We start from the raw sequence: 27,899 nt of genomic DNA, 5'->3' as shown, positions 1-27,899 counted from the left end.
GTTCTGTACTAGGGTTTTTAGCTCTAAGAACAGGACTTGAAATTGAACCTGGATAAACCCTACACTGCTGTGGGGCCATCTATAGGACAAACCAGTTGGAAACTGGAATGCAAAGAGCTCCAGTCAAATCCTTTTGAGAACTCAGAGGCAGGTAAAGTGGAGGTGAGATGGTTCTGGCCCTGCTCTGGCCTCAGCTCCTCAATCTTCTATACGGGCATGAGTAATGCCTGCTGCTCACCAACCCAGAAGAAGGTATCATACCTCATCTCCCAAGAGCAACAGACTGAGAGGTCAACTCATACATCCCTCTCTTGTTGGACAACAGTGTCTCCAATCTATCTGAACAGAAAATTCTGCAGAAGCCATGATGTGGAAGCAAGTGTCTCTAACGGCTCCATGGCCTTCTCATGGCAGAGCACCATGGTGGCTGCTGGGGAACCCTGGCCATGATAAATTATAAACCTGGGTATTCAAGGCCAGGAAGAAGAGCCAGTCAGGGACACAAGCTGGCCACCTCCCACCAGCCAAGGGCTCTTAATACCTCAAAGTCATCCCTCATCTCAGCAGCTTGCTCCGTGGGAACCCTGCCATCTCTCCAAGAAATACAACTGTGCTGTTCTCAGCCCTGAAGCCCTATCCAGAGGCTGATTCACGGTCTAACTTGCAAAGCTGGACCTTTATTTTATTCAACAAATAATTTAAAAAACAGAGGCAGGTGATGTTGCTGACCACAGCAGTGATCTAGAAGACAAACCTCAGGGTTACTTACTTTTAAAATTCAATTCATTTTGGTTCATCAAATACTAATACAGGGTTTAAAATAAAGTGTTCCAGGGTGGCTGGGTGGTTCAGTTGGTTAACCATCAGACTTCAGCTCAGGTCATGATCTCATGATCTCATGGTTCGTGGGTTCAAGCCCCACATCAGGCTCTGCACTGACAGCTCAGAACCTGAAGCCTGCTTTAGATTCTGTGTCTCCCTCTCTCTCTGCCCCTGACCCACTTGTGTGGTCTCTCTCTCTCTCAAAAATAAATAAACATTTAACTAATTAATTAATTAAAATAAAAGTGATCTAGAGTGACATCAGCAAAATGGTACAGTAAGGATCTCCAAAAACCCTCTCCATACAAGCAATGAAAATACTGGCAAAAGTTGTCAGAATCAATTTTTTTCTGTACTCTGTAAATTAGCTAAAGGCTTGCCGCAATTCAGGGAGCATTTATTCATGAAAGCATATATCCATTCAAAGACTTGTACCTGAGTGCTCATAGTATTCTTCATAATACCACAAATGTGGAAACAAACCAAATGTCTATCAGCTGAGGAAAGGATGAATAAAATGTTCCAAATTCATACAACAGAATATTATTTGGCCTTAAAGAGAAATGATACGTGCCACAAGTGGATGAAGTTGAAAACATGTTAAGTGGAAGAAGCCAGTCACAAAGGCCACATGGAATATGATTCCATTTCTATGAAATATCCAGAATAGGCAAGTTCATAGGGACAAAAAGTGGATTTGTGGTTGCTACGGGCTGAGGAGTGTGGGAAACGGGGGGTGATGCAAATGGGTATGGAGTTTCTTTTCAGGGTGATAAAGATGTGCTAAAAATAGATCACAGTGATAGTTTCACAACCTTTTGAATTTAATAAAAACCACTGACTTGTATAAAGGGTGAATTTTATGGTATATCAATAATATCTCCATCTTTAAAAATACCCTGTAAACTAGAAATACAAACAAACAAGAAAAATAAATCAACAATAGTAGAAAACATAAACTATATACATTACTCTCTTGTTTAAAATTCTTCAATAGGGACACCTGGCTGGCTAAGTTGGTAGAGTGTAAACTCCTGAACTTGAGATCATGAGTTTGAGCCCCAAGTTGGGCCTACAGATGGCTCAAAACTCTTCAATAATTCCCAACTGCTCTTACATTGAACCAGACCCTGATGACCCTCAGCCTACATCAGTCTCCCTGTTATGCTCTGAAGCCACCTCTGTTCTGTTCTGGTACTTGTGCCCTCTACCCAGAGCACCCTTCCCTCAGGGATGCTCATTTCTCAGTCATCAGGACTCAGCTCACAATCCCCTCGGCCTGGAGACCTTCCCTCCCTCATCACTGTCTCACCAGCCTGTTTACTTACTCCAGAGCACTCGGCTCAATCCATACCCACTGCTTATGCCTTGCTTCCTTGTTTGTGATCTTTCTACCCACCCTAGAAGAATTCCTTCATGAGGACAGGAACTTTGCCTGCCTCATTCACTGTACCACAGGGTGGACATTCACTACATGCTTTTTATAATACATAAGTGACATAGCCTCTCAAAGCTCATTGTCATTTGGAAATAAATATTTTCTAATATTTTCTTTTATTCTTTGCCATAGGTTTCTTTATGAGAGAGAAACTTAGTCTGACTGGTCCCCTGATTAGGATTTTTTTTCTTTGAAGTATAATTAACATACAGTGTTAATTTCAGGTGTACAATATAATGATTCAACAATTCTGTACATTACTCACAGTGTTCATCAAGATAAGTGTACCCTTGATCCCCTTTATCTATTTTTTTGAATCACGTGAAAGATTTATGATGATGTTGGGGGTTGGGGGTTGGTACCCATCTAATAATGGGATATTCTGATTCTCTATTGGAATGGCTCAGGCCCAGACGAAATACTGCTGTCCTACTGGCCATAATATTAGTAGCTTGAGAGCCACCAGAAGGGACTGCTGCCTGACAGGGCCCTTACCTTTCTGGAGGAATGACTTATTTTTCATAAGTGTGGCACAAATTGAAGTACGTGGGCCTGGTACTCTTCCCACATTGTCGGACCATCCGAGTTAGGCACAAGCCATGCTTTGCCTTGCAAGCTGTCGATGCCGAACATGGGCTGGGAGGAAGAGCTCCTCCTGGGTGTTGGTCAGGGGAATTCTCTCAGATATTCTCCAGTTTTTTCTAGCTGGTATCGGCCCCTTCCTCAACCTAGAATGCCATGAAATTTCTCACGCAAATGTCTCTATTTCTCAAGCAGGTAGAAGATACCCACTTAGATTGTTTTCATATTTTTTCCACTAATACCAAAAATACTTCTTTCTATATACATCCTGAGGCACACATTTTTGCATTCTTGTTTGTTTACTCAGATACATTTTTTAAAATACAGAGAGAGTATTCATACTTTACAATTTAATATTATGCGGTTGCCCTCCCAGAAGGTTGAACCAATTCATGCTCCTTCTAGTAGTATATAAAGTCTTGTTTTTGAAGGCATTTCTCAAGAATTATTTCCAATTCCTACCTCCCCACATCTCACTTTTTACAGAGATTGAAAGTAAACTCCCTCTCTCATTAGGGAAATTTAATGGAGAAGGATCTGTCCTGGAGAGTAGCACAGTGGGTGAGGCTAAGGGTTCTTCCCTCCCAGGCACATCCTGGGGTATACGGAACTGTATCTCAGAGGTCCTCCCCAGGGGTAGGAGTATCCTGAGTCACGGCTACTCCAAGTGCCCACGAGAGCCGGGAGGAGTTACCAATATCATGAGGTAACCTTTGTGCGATCCCCTTAAACATTCCAGACACCTCCATAGCGCCGCCTGTGGAGGAATCATGCCAGGTTTTTCCTCCAACTGTTCTCTCGGTGTCCTTCCCCACCTCCCCCTGCCCCCAGCTCTGCTGGTTAAAATTGGGCTCATCCGTAATCAAAGAAAGGCAGACTCAAGCAACAAGAGAGTATGGCTCTCCCCCATCAAAATGGCCAAGATTTAAAAAAGAAAACCGTGTTGGCAAAAGTATGGTGAGATAGGAGAGCTGCTCTGGTGCTGGCGGGAGTGTGAGGTGTCCAAAGCCACAGCAATGTTCACACTCTTTCCCCAGAAATTATACTCAGAATCTGCCCTCAGGGAAGACATAGATGCCATTTTAGGTAAACAGGCTCACCCTAGCAGGATTCATAGTAGCAAGAAATTTGCAAACTACCAAGACAACCAATGATAGTGAAGTGGTTACACAAATCTGAAGACCAGAATACTGAACAGCCATTCAGTATTATGCTTTTGAAGAATATTTAATGATATGGGAAAGAACTCTTAACATATGAAATGAAAAAAAGAGAGTGCTGCCAAATTGTATCTACACAACGATTTCAATGTTGTTAAACTTAGGTAAGAAGCTGGGAAGGTTACTCACTAAAATGTCCACAGTGGTTTCTCTGGATTAAGTGTGACTGTAATTATCTTCCTTACCTTTTTATGTATTTATGAAAGAGCATATATTATTTTTAAATTGGAAAAAAATATTAAAAATAAAAAGTCGTATCGTGGTCTAAGGCTCAGCTTAAATTATACTTCTTTTCTGGAAACACTCCCAATGGATGTGACAAGTGTTTCAAAGATGTGGCCATTAACATGACAAGTTCCTGTAACTGTCAGATATGGTCACTGAACCTTGGCCCTTGAGTTTCTTTTGCAGACTCATCTCAGTCTGTCTTGCTTTAGTTACTTAATAAAGTGCTCACCTGCTGCCCTCTCCCCACTTGTCTTCCAGATGGGGAACAGAGGGACAGGGACAGTCTCTCTTTCGGTCCTGTTTTTCTAGGGCCGGGTACAGCGAATGTTTATTATATTTGCTGAATGTGATCCATCAGATTGCCCATAAAGTAAGAAATTCTAATTGAATTCAGAAGATCAAGGCCAATGAAGTTCATATTTAAGACAAACAGATGCCAAGATTAGGATAAGACCTCTGCTTCTCACCATGGCCTACAACAGAGGGCTCGGTCAGCCTCTGGGCATCTGCACCAGCAGCAAGCCAGCCCTTACTCACCACTCCTTGCACACTCTTGCTGTCTTCCTCAGTCTCCGGGCTGTGCCCTCCCCCTTCCAACTTCAGGGCCTTCAGACCTATTCCCTTTACATGAAAGTTTTGTCCCCTTCTAGCTGGCCACCTCCTTGTTATCTGGCAAGTTTCTAGTCTATAATAGGCTGGTTTGGCCCCTCCCAATAGCACTTTCTTCTTTTCCTTCTTGCCCTTTTCCACAATTGTCATTCCTTATTTGTGTGAGCATTTGCTTCATGTTCATCTTCCTGCTACCCTGGCATTTCCAGAAAGCCAGGTCTGTCTTGATTATGGCTGGTTCCAGTATCTGGCACAGAGCTTGGCACAATCATAGCCTGAAATAGACGACATGGGATGGGCCTGGCACTTAGTAGGCATATTTCCTATTTCCCTCCTTTTTCAGATTCCAGAACTTATCCAGTTCCGTGCATTTAAGCTCCTGATGTAGCATCAGCATCAGAGCCAGCAACAGTGCAGAGAAGCAAGAGACACAAAGGGCACACAGTTTGTTGGTGGGACGGTGGCTCCTGATTCCTGGCACAGAGCTCCAAAGAGCTAACACATGGGGTTGCAAGCAACTCCAGGCTGGGATCTATTTTCCCATCACCCAAATCCCTTCCAAGAACGTGTCTTGATATGGTAGAAGGAAGCAAATAAAGTCATTCACACCACCATGTATCATCAAAGCAGGGAAACCAGAGCTGCTGTCTGTTTGGATCTAGCTCAGTGCAACAACAGTAATCCCTTGTATCTTTATCCTACATTATCATTTCCAAAGCACATTCACATTCACTTTTGTTCTCTTTTTTTAGCCTCACAGAAATCCTGTGAAGATAGGAAAGCAGCTGATCAATCCATTTAATACATGAGAAACAAGAGGCCCAGAGAGGTGTGTCAGTTTGCCTAAGGCCACACAGCTGGTCAGTGGAAGAGCCAAAGCTGGAAGCCAGGCCTCCAGATTCCTAGTCCAGAGCTCTTTCAGCATTTCTAATATTCAACCATGACACTTAAATCTTTGTTTGCTTCGTATAGCACTTTTTAAATCAATGGCATTTCAGCATTGTTGGGGATTTGTTAAATGACTGAGGAAGGAGCTGATGGGGTGATGGGTGTGGCCCCCACAACTGGCTGTTACCAGACCCCAGTTTCCATCACCCCAATCATGTGGTCTGGATCTCTGGTTCAACATTCCTTTCCTAGTCCCTCTGCTCTGATTAAGAGCAAAACAAATCCTGTATTCTGCCTCCATGCACAGCCCCAGCAAAGAAGGAAAGACAGGGATGGGAAAGTCCAAGGAGGTTTTTTTTTTTTTTTTAAGTTTATTTATTTATTTTCGAGAGAGGCAGGGAGAAAGAGAGTGCACATGTGTGCACGAGTCAGGAAGGGCAAAGAGAGCATCCCAAGCAGGCTCTGGCGGGGTCAGGGCAGAGCCCTACAACACAGGGCTTGGTCTCAGGAACCATGAGATCCTGACCAGAGCTGAAATCAAGAGTTGGATGCTTAACCCACTGAGCCACCCAGGCGCCCCACAGGGAGTATTTTTTATGGAATCAGGATCAAGGATTATGCGTATCAGAGAGGAAAGCACAAACCCTTTGTAGTTGAGAAGAATTTGAGCTGTGAAACAGAGAGAGAAAGGGGGTGGGGGTGGGGATTCAGAACTCTAAGAGCCCGATACAGACAGAGTTCATTAAGAACAAAGAATGATATATTGAGAAAAGCCCAGTGTGGACATTAAGTTCTGACTCTAGTCAGGTTTTCATGCTGTAACCTTTGAGAAGTCATTAGACTTCTCTGGGCTTTAATTTTTCTCATTTGTAATATTGCATGGGGAGTGGGGACAGTCAAGATGTCGAGCTTCCAGTCTTTCCAATTTGTCCTGACTGTCCCCCAAACTCTCACCATGACAGTTCTCACAAATACCTTACATGAATCAATGATCACTTAGCAAAACACCCACAGAAAGTAAGTTCTCATTATCTGGAACACCTTAGAACACAGTGCTTAAGAGCACAGGCTCAGAAGCCAGACAGACTCCCTGGGTTCAAACCTAAGTTTCCCCTTATTAGCTGTGTGACCTTGGATAAGTTACTATACTCCTCTGTGTTTCAGTTTTCCCATATTTAAAGCAAAAATATTTGTACCATTGTATAAGGTTGTTATGTGGAACAAAGGAGTTACTGCAAGTAAAGCACTTAGACTAGGGCCTAAAACACAGAAAACATTCATTAAGGGTGACTCTTACCATTAGCCAGCAAAACCTGGTAATTCCACTTAAGTAAGATGTACTGATAACTGAAGCTTTCTCTGGGCCAAAATGTTAAAAACTATAATTATTTTGGATATAAATTAAGAACTACAATAATTTTGAATGTAAGTCTTTCTAACATACACTATAAAATATCTTGCTTTCTTGAACAGTATCTGTTAACTATGTTTCATCTCTTCTCTTGACTCAGGCTCAACAAGAATAGATGATCTGTGGACTAGGTTGCTTCTAGAAACCTTTCCAGTCTAAGTTTGAAGATCTCCCATGTAAGATACCTGAAGACAGCTCACCTCCATCCTGGGATAACTTGTGACATGCCCTGTCCCAGCCCAGGCCCCTAAGATTAGATGGTGCTCTGCAATCCCCCTAGAGGACCACATGCCCAGGAACCCAGTGCCCATGCCTGTCCCCTTCTAGTTGTGGCGCTGCCAGACTCTCTAGGGTCTTCTTTGGCCCAGCCCCAGGGCTGATAGCAAAGTTATGATCCCAGACTCCTGTGCTTTCTCAACGTGTTGAAACCCAAGCCCGTTTTGCAAGAAAGGATGGCAGCCTGCCCACTGCCCCACTGTGTGCCAGGCTTGGCTTGCAGGTTGGAGCTTGCTTCCTTTCTACCTAGTGCTTGTGTCAGACCAGGCAGGGACCAGGAGGCCTCCCGGCTTCCATTGTGGCCTTGGAGAAAGTTTCTGGCAAGCCCATGCCAGCACCCTTAGCCCCTTGAGGAGAGGCCTGACTGCTGACTGGAAGCCAGTGATAGTGTGGTTCCTATCACTGGCAAAAAAACCTTTAACACCCCAAAAGGGAGAGTCTCTGATTTTTCTCAAATTGGGGGAACTTTGCCTCTTGAAACCTTACCAGAAGCAAGGTTAGTCTTGAACTCTTGAATTGATGAAGGAAATCTCTCTACAGGTCCACAGAAAATGAAAGGGATGTCCCTGCTCAGGCTTTTGGGTCAGTCAGACAAACATGGTCAAGTTATCTAACCTCTCTTGCATGATTTGTTTTGTTTTGCTTTTTAAATGCTCAGCATGGTATCTGGTATATAGCAGGGGCTTAATAAATATTAGTTGATTCTTCCTGCTTCCTGAGCCTTTCCCACCCTATATGCCCAACATACACACACACATACACACACACGCATGCACTCATGCAAGCATGCATGCTCGTGTCTTTCCCGACCAAGGTTCTGAAGCCTAGATTAGGAAGGATTTAGAAGTAGATAAAGGGACCAATCCGCTCCCCATCATTGCCTCCATTCCAAGTGGGACTCCCAACCTCTACCTCACTACCAAGACGATCTAGGAGCCAGCTCCCTCCTCCACCCCATATAATAGCAATTACTCCAAACAATTATTAAGCACTTCCTCTGTACCAGGTGCTGTGCTAAACACCTTTCATGCATTGTTCTACCAGCACAGAAGTCAGGTCACGCCATCCTCAGGGGTCCAGGTCAGGCAGACCAAACTGGGTCTCCACAGCCCCCAAACCCAATTCCTTTAGACAAGACCAGCGCCAAAGATCCCCAGGCCTCTCTTCCTGAGGCTGGAAATTCCTGAGAGGATGCCTTTACATTCACAATTCTCCAACACTCCACCTTTCTTTAATCTTCAGATTATCATTTAGATTTTTTTTCCTGAGCTCATATAACAGTGATTTTTTTTAAATTACATGACATTTACCAAAGTCATTCTTTTGTTGCCTTTTTGCTGGTTTATCAACTTTGCTTTGCAGTTGAGTTTTACTGATTTTGACAAATTGGAACTACAATAATAGCTTTCTAGTCCTTTCATAAATAAGAGACCCTCAACTAGGAAACTTGAAAGGAAAGGAAATTATCCATTTAAATAGACCAGTTGTTTCGCCCATCAGCTCCCTTTCCCCTTCCTTTTTGTCTCTCTATACATATTAACATAATTTCATAAGACGTCTCCAAGCAGCGTTTCCATTGTAATTAACAGCTTTTCACTCAAAGTGACACATCTGAGAAGTGAACTAACACAAAGAAGGATATATTTAAGAAATTGAGAGCTCAGTTAACTTTGCTGTTGATTGCTGTGGAAATGAATAGCTCTTCTTCAGAAAAAGAGGGACTCTCACAGATTAAAGTCTACCTCACTTATGGGGAAAACTACAAGAAACAGAACAAAATGTTACCAGTGGTTGCCTCTGGGTGATGGAATGAGGGATAAATACATCCTTGTTTCTTCTTTTTCTTTTTCTTTTTTTTAAATGTTTACATATTAATTTGAGAAAGAGAGAGAGAGAGAGAACAACACACAGCAGGGGAGGGGTAGAGAGGGAGGGAGAGAAAGATCCCAAGCAGACGCTGCACCTTCAGGGCAGAGTCCAATGTGGAGCTCCATCTCATGGTTCACGAGATCATGACCTGAGCTGAAATCAAGAATTGGACGCTTAAGCAACTGAGCCACCCAGGTGCCCCCATACTTCCTTGCTTCTAATGTTTTTCTGAGCTTTCTAATTTTTTTTAAAGCATGATTCATTTTAGTAACAAAAAGAAGAAAAAACACACTCGGGGCGAGGGCTGCTGAGGTGCAGGCATATCTAACAAGTCATTCCCTGGCTCTCCTTTGCTATCTTTTCCTGGAGGAAACGTCAGGGTGGAGCAGGGAGGGAGGAGAAGAAGGCCTTGTCCCTAGTGAGCAGATGGAAATTCAGAGGTTGTACAACTTGGCCACAGTGACAAAGTCATTGACAAAATTAGAAGAGCTCTCTGTCTCTAGGCTATCGGGGCAGAAGGAAAGGAGAGTTGTTCAGTATGCACAGAGGTTCAATTTTACTGTTTGTTTGTTTGTTTGTTTGTTTGTTTGTTTGTTTGTTTGTTTGTTTTGAGAGAGAGAGAGCTCGCAAGCAGGGGAGGGACAGAGAGAGAGAGGGAGACACTGAATCTGAAGCTGACTCCGGGCTCTGTCAGCACAGAGCCTGATATGGAGCTCGAGCTCATGAACCATGAGATCATGACCTGAGCCAAAGCTGAAGGCTTAAGCGACTGAGCCACCCAGGTACCCGCAGAGTTCCAGTTTTACAAGATGAGAAAGTTCTGGAGATCTGTTTCACAACAATGTGAATATAGTCAACACTATTGAACTGTACACTTAAAAGCAATTTTGGTGGTAAATTTTATGTTCTTTGTTTTCTACCACAATTAAAAAAGAAAAGATTAGGTTGATGGTATGAGTAGGCTACTGTCTGCTATTTCCACAGACTTGAAGAGGAAGTATTATGTTACTATAATAACCTTGGCAGTGCTCCGACTTGGGTCCATAATCACCCTCCCATGGATCACATTGGTTCCTTTGTGTAACACACGTGTCACACCCATGGCAAGAGCCAGGCAGAAGTGCACCAGACACAGAGGGATGGGAGCCCAGGAGCAAAGAGGGTGTTGGCACCAAGCCCGTTGACTCTTAGCTGAGAGCCCTGGGGAAAGACTGGATGGGCTTTAGAATCCCACTGGTCTGAGTCTCTTAAGAGAGCAGAGGTAGGTTCTGCCCCTGGAGGAAGAAGGTTGGGGCAGGAAGCTGGGAAGAGAGTTACAGTGAGGCCCCTGCAGAGTTGCAGAGGGTTTGCAAACCCTCTACAAGGATTGGTTTCCAAAGCAGAAACCTGGAAAGATCAGCCTCTTCCACTGCTGCGCTGCCTTTTAACTCGCTGATGTGCCTAGGTACATCCCTCAGCTTGCCTTCTTTTTTTTTTTTTTTTTTTTAATTTTTTTTCAACGTTTATTTATTTTTGGGATAGAGAGAGACAGAGCATGAACGGGGGAGGGACAGAGAGAGAGGGAGACACAGAATGGGAAACAGGCTCCAGGCTCTGAGCCATCAGCCCAGAGCCTGACGCGGGGCTCGAACTCACAGACCGCGAGATCGTGACCTGGCTGAAGTCGGACGCTTAACCGACTGCGCCACCCAGGCGCCCCAGCTTGCCTTCTTAATAGTCTCCCTGACTCCTCCAGCTTCTGCTCTAACACCTACCTTGGGTTCCCCTTCTTGTGTCCTCCTATCATAATACCTGCTTGCTGTCTCTGCTTGTGCATTCTTCCATTTGTTCTTCCATTTATTCTTGTGTTCACCTATTGTTTCAATGTATTACAGAGGTGAAGAGCCATACTGCCTGGGTTCAAATCCCAGCTTTGCCCCTTATTTGCTGTGTGATTATGGGTATTTACTTAGCTTCTCTGTGCCTCCATTTCTGCATTGTTAAGATGGACATAAAAATGGTGCCTACCTCAGAGGGTTATTCAAACATTAAATCCATGACAAGTGCTGAGAACCATGCCTGGCATATAGTCAGTCAGCACTCAATGTATGTTAACCATGATCATTCATTCACTCATTCATTCAGCATTCAGAGTATGGACTACACATGAGGTGCAAACGAAGCTATATTGTGGGCCATGGGAAAAAGATTCTATATGTTGCCCATGCCCCTGAGTTGCTCCCAGTCTGGAGGGTGAAATAAGCTTATAAGCAACTAAATATAAACCAAAATCGTAAATAAAATGCTATGGGGCAAGAGGACAGAAAGGAAGGAGGAACTGATTTAGGGGGAAAATCTTCCAAAAATGTGGCATTTGAATTGGACCTGTAAGACAGTGTAGGATTCAAAAGCTGGGACTGGAGGGAGTCTCTTTCTGGTGGAGCTTGAACCTAGAAATGTGTTTAGTACTTAGAAAATGATGAGAAGTACTGGTGTCTCTGGGGTAGGGCTGTCAGAGAAAATACAGGAAGCCTAGTTAAATTTGAATTTCAAATAAACAATATATCTGAATTTTTAGTACATGTCCCAAATATACTAAAAATGTATTTGTTGCCTGAAATTCAAATATAACTGGGGGTCCTATGTTTTTATTTGCTCAACCTGGCATCCCTACCCTGAGGTAGGAATAAACCTTTTATGGAGCCTATGCCCTGGGCCTGAGCTCTGTGTCACCATCCCGTCCCTCACCCTGTCACTCCTGTGCGGTCTGCCACCTTCATGACTCATTTGGCATGGTTGATTCCGGGCTTTAGAGGGACCCTGATGAACTGTCAGCAAGTCATTCGGTGCCACTTTGTTATTAACAATCACCCTCCCCATCCCCCAGACAGAGATGAACGGAAAAATCCCACATTTGTTCATTTTGTTGAAGGTCACTGTGTCTGCTGTTTTTATGTTATCTTCTTTATTTTTCTGAGATCCCATCTCTTTTTTTTTTCCTTTGAGATTCATTAAATTTTTTTTTTTTCAACGTTTATTTATTTTTTTGGGACAGAGAGAGATAGAGCATGAATGGGGGAGGGGCAGAGAGAGGGAGACACAGAATCGGAAACAGGCTCCAGGCTCTGAGCCATCAGCCCAGAGCCTGACGCGGGGCTCGAACTCACGGACCGTGAGATCGTGACCTGGCTGAAGTCGGACACTTAACCGACTGCGCCACCCAGGCGCCCCTCCTTTGAGATTCATTAACACCATGATGGAAAGGAATTCATTCCCTTCATAGTTGTATAAAGGAAGAGAAGGAGAGACAGAAATTAAAAAAAAAAATAATAATAATGCCAGCATAATAAAGTATCTGAAGACTGTAGTACTGGCTGTGAAATGCACCTGGGGGCCTACATCTTCGTAGCAGACCCAGAGTGTTACAGGCTGGTGGTATTTTGTGCCAACTCTTTGATAGTTTCTGTAGCTTCTGCCCAAGGTGGGGCTTTAAAGATTCAGGTGAGGGGCGCCTGGGTGGCTCAGTCAATTAAGCGTCCAACTCTTGATTTCAGCTCAGGTCATGATCTCATGGTTGTGGGATCACGACCATGATTGGGCTCTGTGCTGAGCACGGACCTTGCTTGAGATTCTCTCTCTCCCTCTGCCCCTCCCCACTGTTTGCACTCTCTTTCTCTCTATAGTTAAAAATTAAAACAACAACAAAAAATGCTTCAGTTGAGCAGCAGTGAAGTGGATGGTCACTTGCAGAACAGGAACCTGATCAGCAGCCAGGTCAGAGGCTGGGGAAATCAAAGGCGGCCCTTGGGCCCCTCCTCTCATCCATAAAACATGCCTCACAAAGTCATTTCACGCCCCAGCATCTGCCTGCTGTTCCAGAAAGGTACACCTATTCATCTGTCTCAAAAATGTTTATGGAGAGAAATTATCAGCAGGAGAAAACAAATTCTCTGGTGAGATATCGCCCTTTGTGAGATAACGATTTCTGAGGAAACACTGACAATGGGGATGGTGTCCAGCTAGAATGTGGTATGTCTGAGAGGGCTGGGAGGAACCCAGCCTTACAAAACCTCTGGAGCAGGGAAATTCTGCCACCTTTGTGCCTGCCTGTGTGACTTGGCTGTAAGATACGGCTACGATGAAGTTTCAGAGATTAAAGGGAAGTAGCAGGAGGCATCCTTTTCTTGTTGATGCACTCACAGCTCACTCAGGCTTCCAGACCAGGGGACATGAAATAAAATGTAACAACTGAAAGAAATGATCCCCCCCCCCCCCCCCCCCACCAACTCTGTCTCAGCTGCCTCAGGTAGGGGAGTTTTATTCATCAGGTGTCATATACACAGGACTGAAGATATACAAGCTTTTCAAGAGCCTAGAAAAATATTTGCACACCACATACATTCTTGTTGACTCCAAGATGCAAAATGAAAATCCAAAATCCAAAATTAACTAAATGTCTGGGCACCTGAGTGGCTCAGTTGGTTAAGTGTCAACTCTTGATTTTGGCTCAGGTCATGATCTCAGGTTTGTGAGGTTGAGCCCCACATAGGGCTCTGTGCTGACAACACAGAGCCTACTTGGGATTCTCTCTCTCTCTCCCTCTCTGCCCCTCCCTCAATCATGCTCACGCATGTGCACACACGCGCTCTCTCTCTCTCTCTCTCAAAAGAAACTTAAAAAATAAAACCTAAATGTCCACAAAATACATGTCAACTCCCTAACTTGCTCAATTTGGTAGGCATAAAAAGCTTATTATATCTAAAAACAATTAGTGGGTTCTTTCACTTCAAGGAATTCCTAACTATGCACTATGATTTCAAGAAATCATAGCCACTGGAAATTAAATTAGCAAAATAATCTTGAAAGCAAAATTATAAAAGCACCTTCAAGATTATTTTAAAGCACAAATAACTGCATTTACTATGGGATGTGGGGACACTTTGATGTGTGCTGTGACATGGGGTGGTGCATCTAAAAGTTAGACTGCTTAACTTCTCTAAAGGTCTTTGAATAGCCCTGATTCCATGGGTCAGGGCCCATCAACAGTTTTAAAGAGAGCAGGTGTACACACACAGGGGTAATGAAGATATGTCTTTATGTCCAACTGAACTGCTTTATTCACATAACCCCAGAGACCAGTCAAGCAAGAAGGATCCCTGGCCACCATGGGGGCCCAGGGCAAAGATAGGACTGGTCTCTGAGTCTCCAGACACCAATCCTCTTTGTATAAGAGAAGTATACCTGAGGCTCAGAGAGGAGAAAGTCATTGCTTAAGTCATACGGCACAAGCATTTATGAGGGCTGAGGACCTATAAGCTTAGAGATGAAACTCTAAGTCTCCTGCTTTCCAGTCTTTGCCCTTACCACTATACCACGTTTGGACTTCCTGCTTCCTTTGCCAAGGCATTGAGGCACCCTTTTGTCCTTAAGAAAATATCTAGATCTCTTAAAGTTCACTCACTTTGATTTTGGAGGGTTCTGATCATCCTTAGATGCCTATTGATGTCCACCATCCATCTGTTCATCCTTTGGCTTTCCTAACCTTGGTCCAGGTACCCTGCTTTCCAGGCTTTCTGCTAGGAGGCCCACCTCATCCTGTGGAAGTTTCTTAGACCAAGATCTTTCCAATTCAGCTCAGCTAGCTGACTGATTGGCTCATCCAGCTGCCATATCTATACCTTACACCTGGGCCATACCCTCTGCCGCCCCCCTGTGGCCACTAGGATAGGGATTGCTTGGGACTCCATGTCCACCTCTTTTTGCCAAGCATATTTGGAAAGGCTTCCTTATTCCTGGATGGCTAGTACCTGGACAGCATTCCTCTCCTCCACTCCTACCCCTCCAGTTAATTGCCCATGGCAACTTCAGCCTCTCCACTGAGCTTATCAATCTGCCAACTCCCAAGTATCAACTAGGCACCATCAATGGTGATAAACCTGGGGATGGGCGATGCAGAGAGGAAGTAAGATGTAGTCCATAGCCTTGAGGAGTTAGTTTACATTTAATAAGAGAAGTCAAAACACACAAAAATTAAAAATAATTTTATGTTCAACTGTTCTGTGCCAAGAACTTCAAGAATTTAGAATTGGGGTGAACTGGGCAGGGAGGCCCCCGGAGAGAGCAGATTTGAACTGGTATTTGGAAGACAGGAAGTATCTTAAAAATAGAAGAGTATAGAAAAAACATTTCTATGTGTTTCCTTTACTCTCACAATGCTACCACACTACTGCTGATACCAGGTGTGTGGGTTTTCCACATATCAAGCAATTGTACAACATCAGCTGAGTATCCCCCAATTTAACTCAATTCTCACACTATCTACCTGGAGATAGCGTCAGATCTCATAGGTTAAGTGCTCCATCCCACAAGACTGCCCACCCCTGCCCCACTTTGGATGCCAACTGCAATTGCAAGTCCAAGTTACCTGTGTTTCTGGCCAGCCAGTTGTAACTGGGAGGTTCCCACAACCCCCTCCTCGGGTTTGATTAATTTGCTAAAGCATCTCACAGAACTCAGGAAAAGTTAACTCACTAGATCACAGGTTCATTACAAAAGGCTACAACTCAGGAACAGCTAAATAAAAGATGGTGGTTAGGGCAAGTTATGTGAGAAGGGGTGAGAGGCTTTCATGCCTCTCTCCCTACATCTCTGTGTTGTCCAACCTGGAAGCTCTCTGAACTCCATCTTTTTGGGCTTTTGCCGAGGCTTCATTACTTAGGCACGATTGATCAAATCATTGGTTATTGGTGATTAATTCAGCTCCTTCCTGGAGAGGAGGGTGGATCCTGACAGTTTCAAGGCTCTAATCACTAGGTTGGTTCCCCTGGCAACCAGCCCCCATTTTTAGGGGCTTTCCAAAAGTCACTTCATTAACATAAACAGGTGTGGTTGAAAAGGGCTTGCTATGAATAACAAAAGACAACACTTCACTTTTATGCTGTTAACACATAATAAATTCCAAGGGTCTTGGGAACTCTGTGCTAGGAACTGGATACAGACCAAATATATATTTATTATAAATCACAATACCACAAGAAGAAAAGGAAGAGGAGTATTCTGAAAGGAAGCAAAGGCCATGAGAAGTAACAGCTAATATAAAAGCTACAGCTAAAATAACATTTCCCAGATAAAATGGAGATGAGCTCCCTTCTTACAAGGTCTCTGGGTGCTCATACCACTTTGTTACTCCTCTTTATATAGCACATACCACACTCTGTGTAATGTTTACATGTATCCCTCCCACTATTCATTAGGACCCTTTTGGTCATAACAGAAATCCAACTTAAATTAGCTTAGGCAAAAAAAGAAATTTATGGATTGCAATAACTGAGAATGACATGGATAGTACTGGCAAAGGTTATATGACCAAATCCAGTGCTGACACAATCTTATCAGCTTGCTGTCGCTCTCTCTCTCTGTCTCCTTCTTGATCTCCAGCTCTGTTTTTCACTCTGTCATCTTTTGAGGGCCCCATTCTCTCCTGCCACATCTGAGCTCCCTCCAAAAGACAGGAAAGATGGCTTCCACAGAAAGCAGTTTCATATGCTTCCAGCTGTAATCGCAGAAAACAGAGAAAGTTTTTCTCACTAGCTCCATCAGCAGAGTCCCAGCGAAAGACATTTATTGACCCAGCATTCCTTCTATGCTCTTCCCTATACCACGGTGTCTAGATGCTTGGGAAGGACATGTCCCAGAGTCCCTATCTACACACCCTAGAGTAGAACATATGAGTGAGAAACACTTGCCAAGATGTGGAAGGCAGAATAAGGCAGAAGCCAGATTTTTGTTCTTCTGGCAACGTCAAACTTGAGGCTTAAGGAGACATGACATTTTGCAGTGGCCTTTAAGTATATTCCTGAAAAACTTGGGCCTCAAGATTGAAGGCAGCTGTGATCATCTCTCTTGGTTTCCCAAGTTCCTTCCAATTCCTATCTACGAGAGCTAGTGACAAAACTGGTGGCCTTCCTTGACCTTTGTGCAGACTTTTCAATGATTTTGTAAGTACTTAATTCCCTTTATTAAATATCTTCCTACTTTATTTTTTTAATGTTTATTTTTGAGAGAGAGCAAAAGACAGAGTGTAAGAGATGGAAGGGCAGAGAGGGAGAGAGGGAGACACAGAATCTGCAGCAGGCTCCACGCTCTGAGCTGTCAGCACAGACAGAGTCTGATGTGGGACTCGAACTCATGAGCTGTGAGATCATGACCTGAGCCAAAGTCAGGTGCTCAACCGACTGAGCCACCCAGGAGCCCCAATACTGTCCTACTTTAAATTCCAGCAGCTCCTGTTTGTGACCATATTCTAACCAATACATGTATATATACCCAGCAGTGGAAGGGAAGGGTCATCACTCTAATGAGGGAAGAGAAAAGATGTGCTAGCAGCCAAATCAAGAGCAATCACATTTCCCCATGGGAAACACGGGGAGGTAAGTTCACGTAGGGTGGGATGAGGTCCAACAATGGAAGGTGTTGACTACCAGACATTCAGACTTGATGTACCGAGGAAGAAGGAAGTAAGGTGAATATGATAGCAAAGGACACATTTTAGGGCAACTAATGGTAGTACATGTGGGACAGATTGGGGCATGGGCGACAGAAAGGAGGCCGTAAGGACAGAAGTGCCCTAGAATGGGAAAAAATGTGGAAGCATAGAAAAAGGTGCAGCTGGGAGATGTGTAGAAGAAGAAACAGGATATTTTGAGTTGTACTTAAGGTATTTTGGTAGGTTGTGTCTAAGAGATCAGAGCCAGGACTTGAACTTGCTTCTGTTGCTCTTCAAAACCTGCCTTGATTCCTCAAACCTATGCTGCTTTTCTTCCTACCACTAGTCTTTTTAACTGTATCCTCACCTGGCAAGAGACTGTGGAGGACAAACCAAAAGGGCATATCTTTTGTCCCTCTGTCATGAAGCCCTGAGAAGAATACATCATGAGGAAACAATCCAACAAATCCAAATTGAGGGATATTCTGTACAACAACAGGCCTGGTCTCTTAAAAAATGTCAGGGTTACAAAAGATAAAAAACAAAAAACTGGAATACCATTCTAGATGAAAAGGCACTAAGGAGATGTGACAAGTAAATGCAGCGAGTGATCCTAGATTGAATGCTGAATCAAAAAAAAAAAAGCTATAATGGACATTTTACAAACAATTGGTAAAGTAATTACCAGTTATTAAATAGTAATGTATATTATGTCTCTCTCAATGGGATGGAGACCCCTAAAATGTGGGGTGACGATCAGGTAGAAGCTGGAGGAAGGTTGGGGTCAGTGCCAGGGCAGGGGTAGAGGTGCCTGGCTGGCTCAGTTGGTAGAGCATGAGACTCTTAAATTCAGGGTCAAGAATTCAAGCCCCACATTGGGTGCAAAGCATGCTTTTAAAAAAAATGGGAAGGAAGGAAGTATGGGGACATACAGAATTTTCCTTTTTTTGATAACTGTCCCTGGTTGTAAATAGCCCATTGGTTAGTTAGGTTCTATGGATATTTTGAGGTGGGTGGCCTGATGAACCTGTCTGTATTCAGCCAGGGGGTTGCTGTGGGACCTTTTGCCTTGATCAAGTTTTCATTGCTCAAACCTGTTGTCTAAAAGCAGCCTCTACAATGTACTAATGTTAAACTTCCCAATTATGATCATTTCATTGTGGTTTTGTGGAGGAATGACCTTTTTCTTCGGAGATGGGCTGAACTATTTAGGAGTAATTCAACACAATGCTTCAAAATTCTCAAATGGATTAGCACAATTAGATAAGAGTGCAGATGTGGCAAAATGCTAACAATTAAAGAGTCTGGGGTTGATTGTATTATTCTTGCAATTTTTCGGTAGTGTAAAATTTTTCAAAATAAAAAGGGAAAAATTATAAATGCATCCATTCCTCCCCAACCCCCAAGAAAAAGACCAAAAAAGAGGAAGTCCTTTAAGTTGAACATATCTGAGTCTACCACAACTAGCTGTGTGACCTCAGAGCCCTCGTCTCCTCAGCTGGAAAATGGCAGTGTTAAGGCCCAATGTGAGTGTTTCTACAGGATGTTGGCAGATACTATTGGTGTGAAGCCTGGAGCACAGTGGCCAGTACACTGTTCTCTGTGTTCTCAGTGTTCACATCTGTTCTCTCCTCTTCCTCCAGCCTAATCTACACTTCTCAGAATCCAATTAACTGGCCACTGAGGGAGATTTGCTCAGGATAAATAGGAGTGCACAACTGGAGGCTACATGGTGCCCTGCAGGGACACTTACCACAGGCAGCCTGCCTGCCTGAGTGAGATGCAGGCAGCCTGACCCTCTGAAGATCAGACCACAAGAACAAAAAGTCAAAACTGCCTTCACACACAACTTGTTGGCTCATGTCATGGATTGGAGCTCAGAGATGAGCTGGAGCTTCTCAAAGTGGGGTCCCTGTCCCATCTGAGGAGAATCAGCTGTGGTTCATGTAAAAATGCAAATTCCTGGGCCCCACCCACTAGGATCTGAGTCAGCTTCTCTGCAGTGGTTTGGGAGTATACATTCTGACTGTTTTCTAGGTGATTCTCAAGCCTGAGCTCCCGGACCCACACTGCGGCCATGGTGGATGTGCCACTTTATAGCAAAAGTGGTCTACTGGAGAAGTGAATTCCTATGGTGAAAGCCTAACAATAACATAAAAAGGTTATCCACTACAAAGATGTCCACAAATGGGAACAAATGGAAATATGAATAGAGCTATAAAAATAAAAGCTGGAAATTCATGAAGAAAGCAATACTTTTCTCTGGGTTTGCTAGCTCCAGATCCAAAGTATATGAATGAAATGCTGCTCCAGTCTTGGGGGTGAAGTGAGCCCACAGTCTAGAGTCCCCAAGTTCATCACTCTCTGAACATTAGGACCAAATGAATCAGAGTGGGCACTGAGGACTGGGCAGAAGGATCCTTTTCACTCACCATGACTCTGGGAAGCTGAAAACCAACAGCTCCCTCCTCTGAACATGTGCAATAAGCAGTGATCCAAGAGCTCCAGAAATTCCAGTGATCTAGAGGCTCACTGAGATTCTGCCCCCATCTGTCAGTGCCTCTCCAAGCTGTACCCATTGGCCTTAAGGGACTCCATCTGAGTATGATCATTCTCTGGGATGCCAGCTTGGTGAAAGAAGCTGATACCTGGTGTCCCGTGACTTGGTAAGGACTGGTTAGTGGTTGTTGGATGTAAAGTGGCTGAGCTCTTCTCTAAGCCCAGATCAGATCTTTTGGCCTTGAAAGTTCCCTCTGATCTACAGAATCCCCTATTCCCAGCAGGCATTTACCCCTAGGGTCTGAGTTATTTGGGGAGACTCAATATCCTACACTCAGCCCTAGGGAAGGAAAGAGAAGGACACACAATTGGGCAGTCTCCACCACCCCACCCCCAAACTGAGACAGAAGACAGACTGCCGTTTGCAACTTTAACTCTTTCCTGGCTTTGGCTAAGACCAATGTATCCCACTTAGGAAAGCCTCAGATGGCAGCATGGTAACCATTTTAATTCAAGGAAAAACATAAAGTGTAGTGGGAGAAAACTATGCATGAAAAGTGACTTTTAAAAACTGTCTTTAGGGGCACCTGGGTGGCTCAGTTGGTTGAGCACCCTACTTTGGCTCAGGTCATGATCTCGTGGTTCTTGAGTTCAAGCCCCACAGCGGGCTTGCTGCTGTCACCCTGTCAGAGTAGAGCCCACTTGGGATCCTCTTTCCTCCCCCGCTCTGCCCCTTTTCCACTCACGTTCTCTCAAAAAATAAATAAAACATTAAAAAACTTGTCTTTAAATGTTACAGCCAAAGTGAGAGGATGGAAACTGCATCAAAAGAACATTTTTTGTGCAGGATATAAATCACTTTCCCAACTGTAGGGCTTAAAGTAATAAATTTCACCTTTTCAGGAACTCCGAAGTTTACTTTGGAGATGAGGAGAAGCAGATTAAACTCTTCAGATTTACAGTTGTACACACTAGCACAAAGCGATTCACATCAGAACCCATGTAAGTGTGATCATGGAGGTTTCAATGTTTGCTGCCTCTTGCCTTCTTTTTTCAGTTGTTCCCTACAAAGCGAAAAGCCCTCATGGCAAAGCTGGTCAGTAACATCTGGCCTTGCACAGGAGTGGTGCTCAGTGGAAGGAAGGGAGAAAGGAAGGCAGCAAGGAGGAAAGTCTGCAATGATTCTCCAAGGGTGACAAGTGCCCTTTTGCATGTGGAATGTCTGGGCTCTCTCAGTGGTGTGGTTTATTAGGGCCTGAGGTGATAACTCATACATAAGAACGATGATTTGTTGGATCTCTATTGGATTCGATTCCACACACAGTCACTCAGGGCCTAGCTTTTGGCAGGCACTGAGCAAAGCCTGGTGGTGGACAGAAATGAATAATGCACAGTCCCTGCTACCTGCCCTCCAGATGTCTCTCAAGGACAAGAGAGTCACATATTCTGGGCACCTGGCATCCCAGAAGCAAAGAAACCTGAATGTGAGACCCCCAGAGAAAACCTGGTATGCTAGTGGGCTTGCATTTAAGCCCTCCTCCACTGCAGCAAAAATGCTGCTCTGTTCTTGAACACCACTTGCCTCTTAACACAGAACAAAGCAAAACAAAGCAAGGATAGCCTCCCTTCTCCACCTCTGCTACCCACCTGCTCTAGTCTGCATCAACTTTGGCCTGCCCTGGTGCTGGTTCCTCACGGAAGCAGTGTGACTTGGCCTAACCAGCCCTGGAGACACCCCTGATATTCACTGCCCCAGTCTCCTTGGGACCTGGGCTGACCTAATGTACCGCCCACCTGTGGTTTCTTTCTGCCACACTTTCCACTTCTTCCTTGCCCACAGGCTCCACAGCCCCTTTCTGCTGGGCCTTCAGGTTGCCTGACCCAGAACTTTATGCCCTCAGACACTTGTAGTCCATTTCTGGCTCTTCCCAGACTACCTTGTCCTATTGGCAGTAAGCTTCAGGTGCCAATGGTAGCCTTCAAGACTGCTATCAGACTGATGGTTGGGACTGAAAAAGCTATTGTACCCAGTGGGTTTGCAACCTCTATAACTTATGCTGTAATTGCCAGATGTTTGACCATTAGGATGCATCACTGAAAAGCAATTCAACTAATTTGCCTTCTTAGCACCCACATATATATCAGGCCCCAAAAGACAGGTCATTGTTGTTACCTAAGGAACTTTAAAACTGGTTCTCAGACTTTAGCTACAGCAGAATTACCTGGAAGGCTTGCTGGGCTATAACCCCTAGCTTCTAATTCTGAAAGTCTGGAAGTCAGAAGGACAATTTATATTTCCTTTTATTTTTTCCTTCCTTCCTTTCTTTTTCCCTCCCTCCCTTCCTCTTCCTTCTTCTCTTTTTTTCCTTCTTTCTTTCTTCTCCCCTTCCCTGCCAATAATTTGTATTACTAACAAGTTCTCAGGTGAAGCTGATGCTCTGGCCCAGGGACCTCACTGTGAGAACCGCTGCTCTAGTCCAGTGGTTTTCAAACTTGGCTGCACATTGGACTCATTGAAGGGGTTTTTTAATTAAAAAGAAAAAAATACAATGCCTGAATCCACCACCAGAAATTCTGACTTAACTGGTCTTGAATACAGACTGGTCACTGGTACTATATAAGCTGTGTAGGTGATTATAATGTTCAGCCAGGGTTAAGAACATCTGCTCTTGTCCATTTCATTAGCAGAGGCTAGGCTAGGGGTTGGGAGCCTTTTTTATCTCTCACATGGACAGACAAATATAGGACACCCAGTTAAATTTGAATTTCAGATAAACAATGAATAGTATTTCACTGTAAATATGTCCCAAATATTGCATGGATGTCTTTTTTTGCTATTATTGTTTTGTTTTTTCTAAATTTGGCAACCCTACTCTTAGACACTTCCATAACACAGAATGAGAAACAATGATCTGCCAGCTCCTATTTTATAAATAGTAAGAGCAAGGCCTCACAGGTCGCATAGGAAGTCAGAAGACAGCCAGGATAAGAACTCAGGAGTCTTGACCTCAGTCCAGAGCTCTTTTCCTTCCATCACACTTAACTGTGCTAAAGACACTTGTACCTTTTCTAGTTAGGAGGTCATTGTCATTTGCCTGGAGGTGACTTCAAAGGAATCAGTATGATTTATGTTCTCTCTGCTCCCATGCCAATCCTCACCTCCACCCCCTTTCTGCTGCTGCAGGTATCACAGAGGCTGTCCTAGGATGTGGCCATTCTCAGAGCCGTATCTTTAATGGCCACCTCAGGGAGGAAGTGGACTGGAAGTGGTACCAGCAGAGACAGTCGTGAGCAAGAGTGCATAATTGGGTAACACAAGGACAAGTGGGATTTGGCACAGGCAAACTTCAGGCAAAGCATGTTGGGAGAGGCCCACTTAATTCGCAGAGACACTCAGAATTAGTTGTAAATTCTCTGGGAAGAGATCAAGGCAGCGGCATAAACAGTTCAATTAAACTGTCGGCTCAATGCTCAATGTGTGGTAATGGTCAAAACACAGCCTTTAATCTAGATATAGAGGATTATCTTTCGACCCATAATGAGATTCCTAAGATTAGTTGTACCCGAGGTGGAGAGAATAGAGCTGGCTCAGTGACACAAGGACAGGCTTGCATTCCAGCATGACTGGGACTCTTGTGGAAGGGGGCTACCTGGATGCCACAACCTTCTTGGAACCCCCTTCGGATGCTGGGAAGACAGGCATAAATCTCATTCTGCTTCCTCTGCTTTAGAGACATAATACGGGAACAGAACACCAGAACACACTTGCTTCAAAAACTTTCAAAAAAAGTCTGATATGCTCCCACCTCCAGATCAAAGTTAATAGCCACTAGCACCGGGTCCACGGCAGAGATGTCAAGCTTTAGCTCTCTGTCTTTCTACCCTTCGTGATCACCCCCTCACATTTACTTGCTCACCTGAACAAATATTCATCATGTGACTACTAGGTGTCAGGCAGTGTCCTAGACACTGGAGATATGCAGTGAACAAAAGCAAAGATCCCTTTCCCATTGTGGGGCAAGACAAGGAATAAACAGACAAACAAAAAATAAGTAAAATATGCTGTGCATGAGATGGAGTTGAGTGATACTCAGAAAAATAAACCAGGGAAGGATAGGAAGTGTTGAGTGGGGAAACAATTCTAGAAATGGTACCCAGGGGAGGCCTCACTGAGTGTGTGATGTTTAAATACAGACCTGAAGGGAAGGAAGGATGACCCATGGGGACAGCTGGGAGAAAGCATTCTAGGCAGAGGAGATGTAGTAGGAAGGTTCCAAGGTGAGAGTGTTCAACAAACACCAGGAAGAGGCAGCCTGATTGGAGCAGGAGAGAGGACAGTACAAAATGAAGTCAGGAATTTGAGGGGACTAGGTCATGTAAGGCCTTATGGGCTACTATAAGAATTTTGGCATTTACTTTTAGGGACATGGGGATTTAATGAGAGATTTGAGCAGAGGAGGGACATAATCAGATTCAGTTTTAATAGGATCACTGGCTAGCTGTGTTGAGACAGAAGCAGGGAAATGGGTAACAGATGCCTCTGATGATCCAGGCAAGAGATGGAGTGGGGTGGAAGCAGTGGAGTCGGTGAGAAGTGGTAGGATTCTGAATACTCCTTCCTGAAGGGTTGGATGGAGCAGGAATGAAAGAAGGTGTCTAGGAGGACAGAAGGTTTTGCCTCAGGTCTTCTCAGAGCACTATTGGCTCCCAAATTTATGCTTCCAGGCCAGACTCCTGCCCTGGGGCCTGGCTCACAGCAGGAGACTGACATTAACATTTGTTGGCCTGAACTGAAAGAAGTAGATGAGTCTGTTGGGTTGGTGGCATCATTTTTTCCAGGCCTCTATCAATAACATAGCTACCTCCAGATACTGAAAGAAGGATGAAAAGAGCTGCCATGTCCCCAGCTTGGTCTGAAGTGAGAAATAGAGACAGGGCAGAAACAGACACAGGATCATACTCAACCCTTCCGTTAAGAAAATCAGAGATGAGTGTTGGTGGGGAGGGGAGAGCTAAGAGTAAAAAATGCCAACAATGGGCATAGTGTTGGGTTTGTGATATCAAGAGACTGGGTACAAACCCCAGGTGTGTCTCTGGATTCTATCTCTTCCCTTCAGTCATTTGTTTTCCCTCTGTGAAATGGGGTGGCTGTTTCTCTGAAAGGAAAGTCTGTTTAGCTCTAACCCCCTATAGTGCCCTGAGTCCTTTCCCTGAGAGTTCCTGTCTCCTTAACCATTTGACATACTACTTCTCCAACATCGTCTTTAGGAAACTTTTCTGTTTCCTTTCAGAATGATTATTTCTGACTCTGCCCTTTAAGTTGTGTCTACACTAGTTCCCAAAGGAAAACACCCATGTGTTTTTGACTGCTTGAGGTAAATACTACCTTCATCTAGTTACCCCATCTGTAAACTGGGAATAACACCAACTCGCAGGGCTGATGAGTAGGGTTAATTATATACAGAATGTGTTGGGGTTGAGCAGATACACAAGTGCTCTGGAAGTTTTTGGCATAATACTATAGCATTACAATAATTTTTGGCTTGCAAATTATACCCCAGCAGAGGCATCACATGGAAAAGTGGGTCTAACCCCATGGTCCGCTGAAAGTGAAATGGAAAAAATAAGTTGTGAAATATAACTTTTCTTCCTAAACCTAAACCTAAAGGCAGAGATAATTTTTCCATGTGCAACCCACATGCAGGCAACAAGTTTCCAGATCCTGAAGAAGACTTTCTTGTCCTGAGTGGCCTGGCCTGTTGCCAGGATCTGGCCGCTCCTCTTTTCTGAGCCTACAAACCATTTAAATGAGAGGGGAGGGAGCCAGAGAGGGTTTGTGGTTGGTTGAAAGGAGGGGCTTACAATGAAGATGTCCTTGCCTTTTGGGTTTTCTATTTGGGCCTCTCTTGCTTACAGAATAATTGTTTACACAGCAGATACAGCAGAGGAGTGATTTAAAGGATAATTTGAGATACTTCAGTTTAGGGTTACCCAAAATAAACACCTTGGCCCAAGTCAATTTCTGGGTCTTCCAGTATCCCCTAGACACATTTCTCTCCCTCTCTCCCCCCACCCTCTCTCTCTCTCTCACACACACACACACACACACAAACGCACACACACGCAGATTATTTCCTGAGAAATGTTAAGTAGGTACATCTCAGGCAAAGAAGGGGCTGCGTAGATGGGGTTTGTGACTGTGGGAGTTATAATGGTGGGTTTAAAAAAATTAACTGGCTCATAGAGGATGACAGTCCTGTCTGACCAAAGAGGGAAAGAGCAAATGGCTTGATCCTGAAGGGACAATCTGCAATCAATTCCATTACATCACTGTGCGGCTGAGTGGCCAGAGCACAGCCTTCAGAGTAAGATCCAAGTTGGAGTCCTGGTTCTGCCACTTCCCCACTGTGGCCTCAGGCAGCAAAGAGGCGACAGCTCTCAGACTGTGAATGGGACCTCCACATCCAGCATGGCCAGGGAGCCAGGGCTGTGTCCTGACCGAAAGAGGCTCTGGCCTTCCACCTGCCCTAACAGGTCCCACTTTTCCTACAGGATACGAAAAAAGAATAGACTCCCCCCAAAGCCCATCTATTCGAACATAGGTAGCAAGTGGAGACGATTAATGATTAGGGCCACTGTCCTAATAAGTCAGCCTTCTGAGGGAATTCCTCTGACTTGGGGGGGGTCTCAGTCCTCACACCTCAGGGTTAATAATACCCTGGGGTTTGGCGGTCAAACTCAAGGGAGCACCGGCTCTCGTGGCAGTTACCTCGTTTCCAGGCAGCTCCTCTGGCGCCTCTCAGGAGAAACTTCACTGGGCAAGCGGGCCCCCTCCCTCGGCCTCAGTTTCCTCAGTTTTGGTCAATAATCAAAGGACGATCTTAAGTTGCGAAGTAGAGACTAGTGGAGATGACATCATTTCGGCGCCACCAGACCGGGAAGTGGCAGCCAGGCCCACCTGGGTGGCCCTCCTTTGGTCCTCGGGTTGGCAGTGCACGGGGTTAAAGCCCCGACTTCCTCAGGGGTGAAAAGGGAAGCCAACGTCCGGCCTCCCCTCGGCCTGGCGCCGCGAAGGGTGCCGGGCCCCGGCTCCATCAGTCATCCCGACTGCTAACACGCTCGTCAGCATAGAGACTCCTCCGAAGATCTGGCACGCGGGGGGCTGACCGGAGTCTCTGTCCCTTCAAGAAGGGGATTAGGCACCCTGTCCCCGAGGGGTCCCGGGCCGCACTTCCCTCGCGCGGATCATGCTGTACACTAGGAATGTCCGGGGATAATTAACCCCCGTGTCCCCCCTCCAACAGTGGGGGTCCCTGAGGCGCACGGCGCGCGGGCACCCGGAGATGCCGGAGATGCGCACAAGTCTGGCCTCTGAGCGCGGTGGGCTCCTACTGGCAACCTCACGCGGCAGGCGGCGGCGGGCCGCGAGCGAGGTGGAGCCGGCAGCGCCGCGGGACCCCAGTGCCCTCAGGCGCCACCCCAGGGCTGGCGCCGAGGCGGCCGCGGGTGGCGGCGCGTGCTGAGGTGGAGAGTTGCGCCTGCTGAAGACCAGGGCACGAGGAGGGCGGGGCTTGGGCCCGCGGTCTCGCGGCC

At 45.0% G+C, this 27,899-nt stretch overlaps 1 protein-coding gene across 1 annotated transcript in view; it reads right to left on the bottom strand.

The window, feature by feature from the left end:
- ALDH1B1 (aldehyde dehydrogenase 1 family member B1) overlaps positions 1-27,656 on the bottom strand; it is a 241,346-nt gene extending 213,690 nt beyond the window's left edge. Inside the window, exon 1 of the mRNA XM_040481750.1 lies at positions 27,076-27,656. The gene's annotated coding sequence lies outside the window, so the exon portion shown is untranslated. The remainder of the gene's footprint in view (positions 1-27,075) is intronic.
- Positions 27,657-27,899: the final 243 nt, after the last annotated feature.

The sequence above is a fragment of the Herpailurus yagouaroundi genome, unplaced genomic scaffold (genome assembly GCF_014898765.1).
Source record: "Herpailurus yagouaroundi ecotype Mexico unplaced genomic scaffold, PumYag 160, whole genome shotgun sequence".
Taxonomy (NCBI): domain Eukaryota; kingdom Metazoa; phylum Chordata; class Mammalia; order Carnivora; family Felidae; genus Herpailurus; species Herpailurus yagouaroundi.
This window is presented reverse-complemented; position numbering and strand designations above follow the sequence as displayed.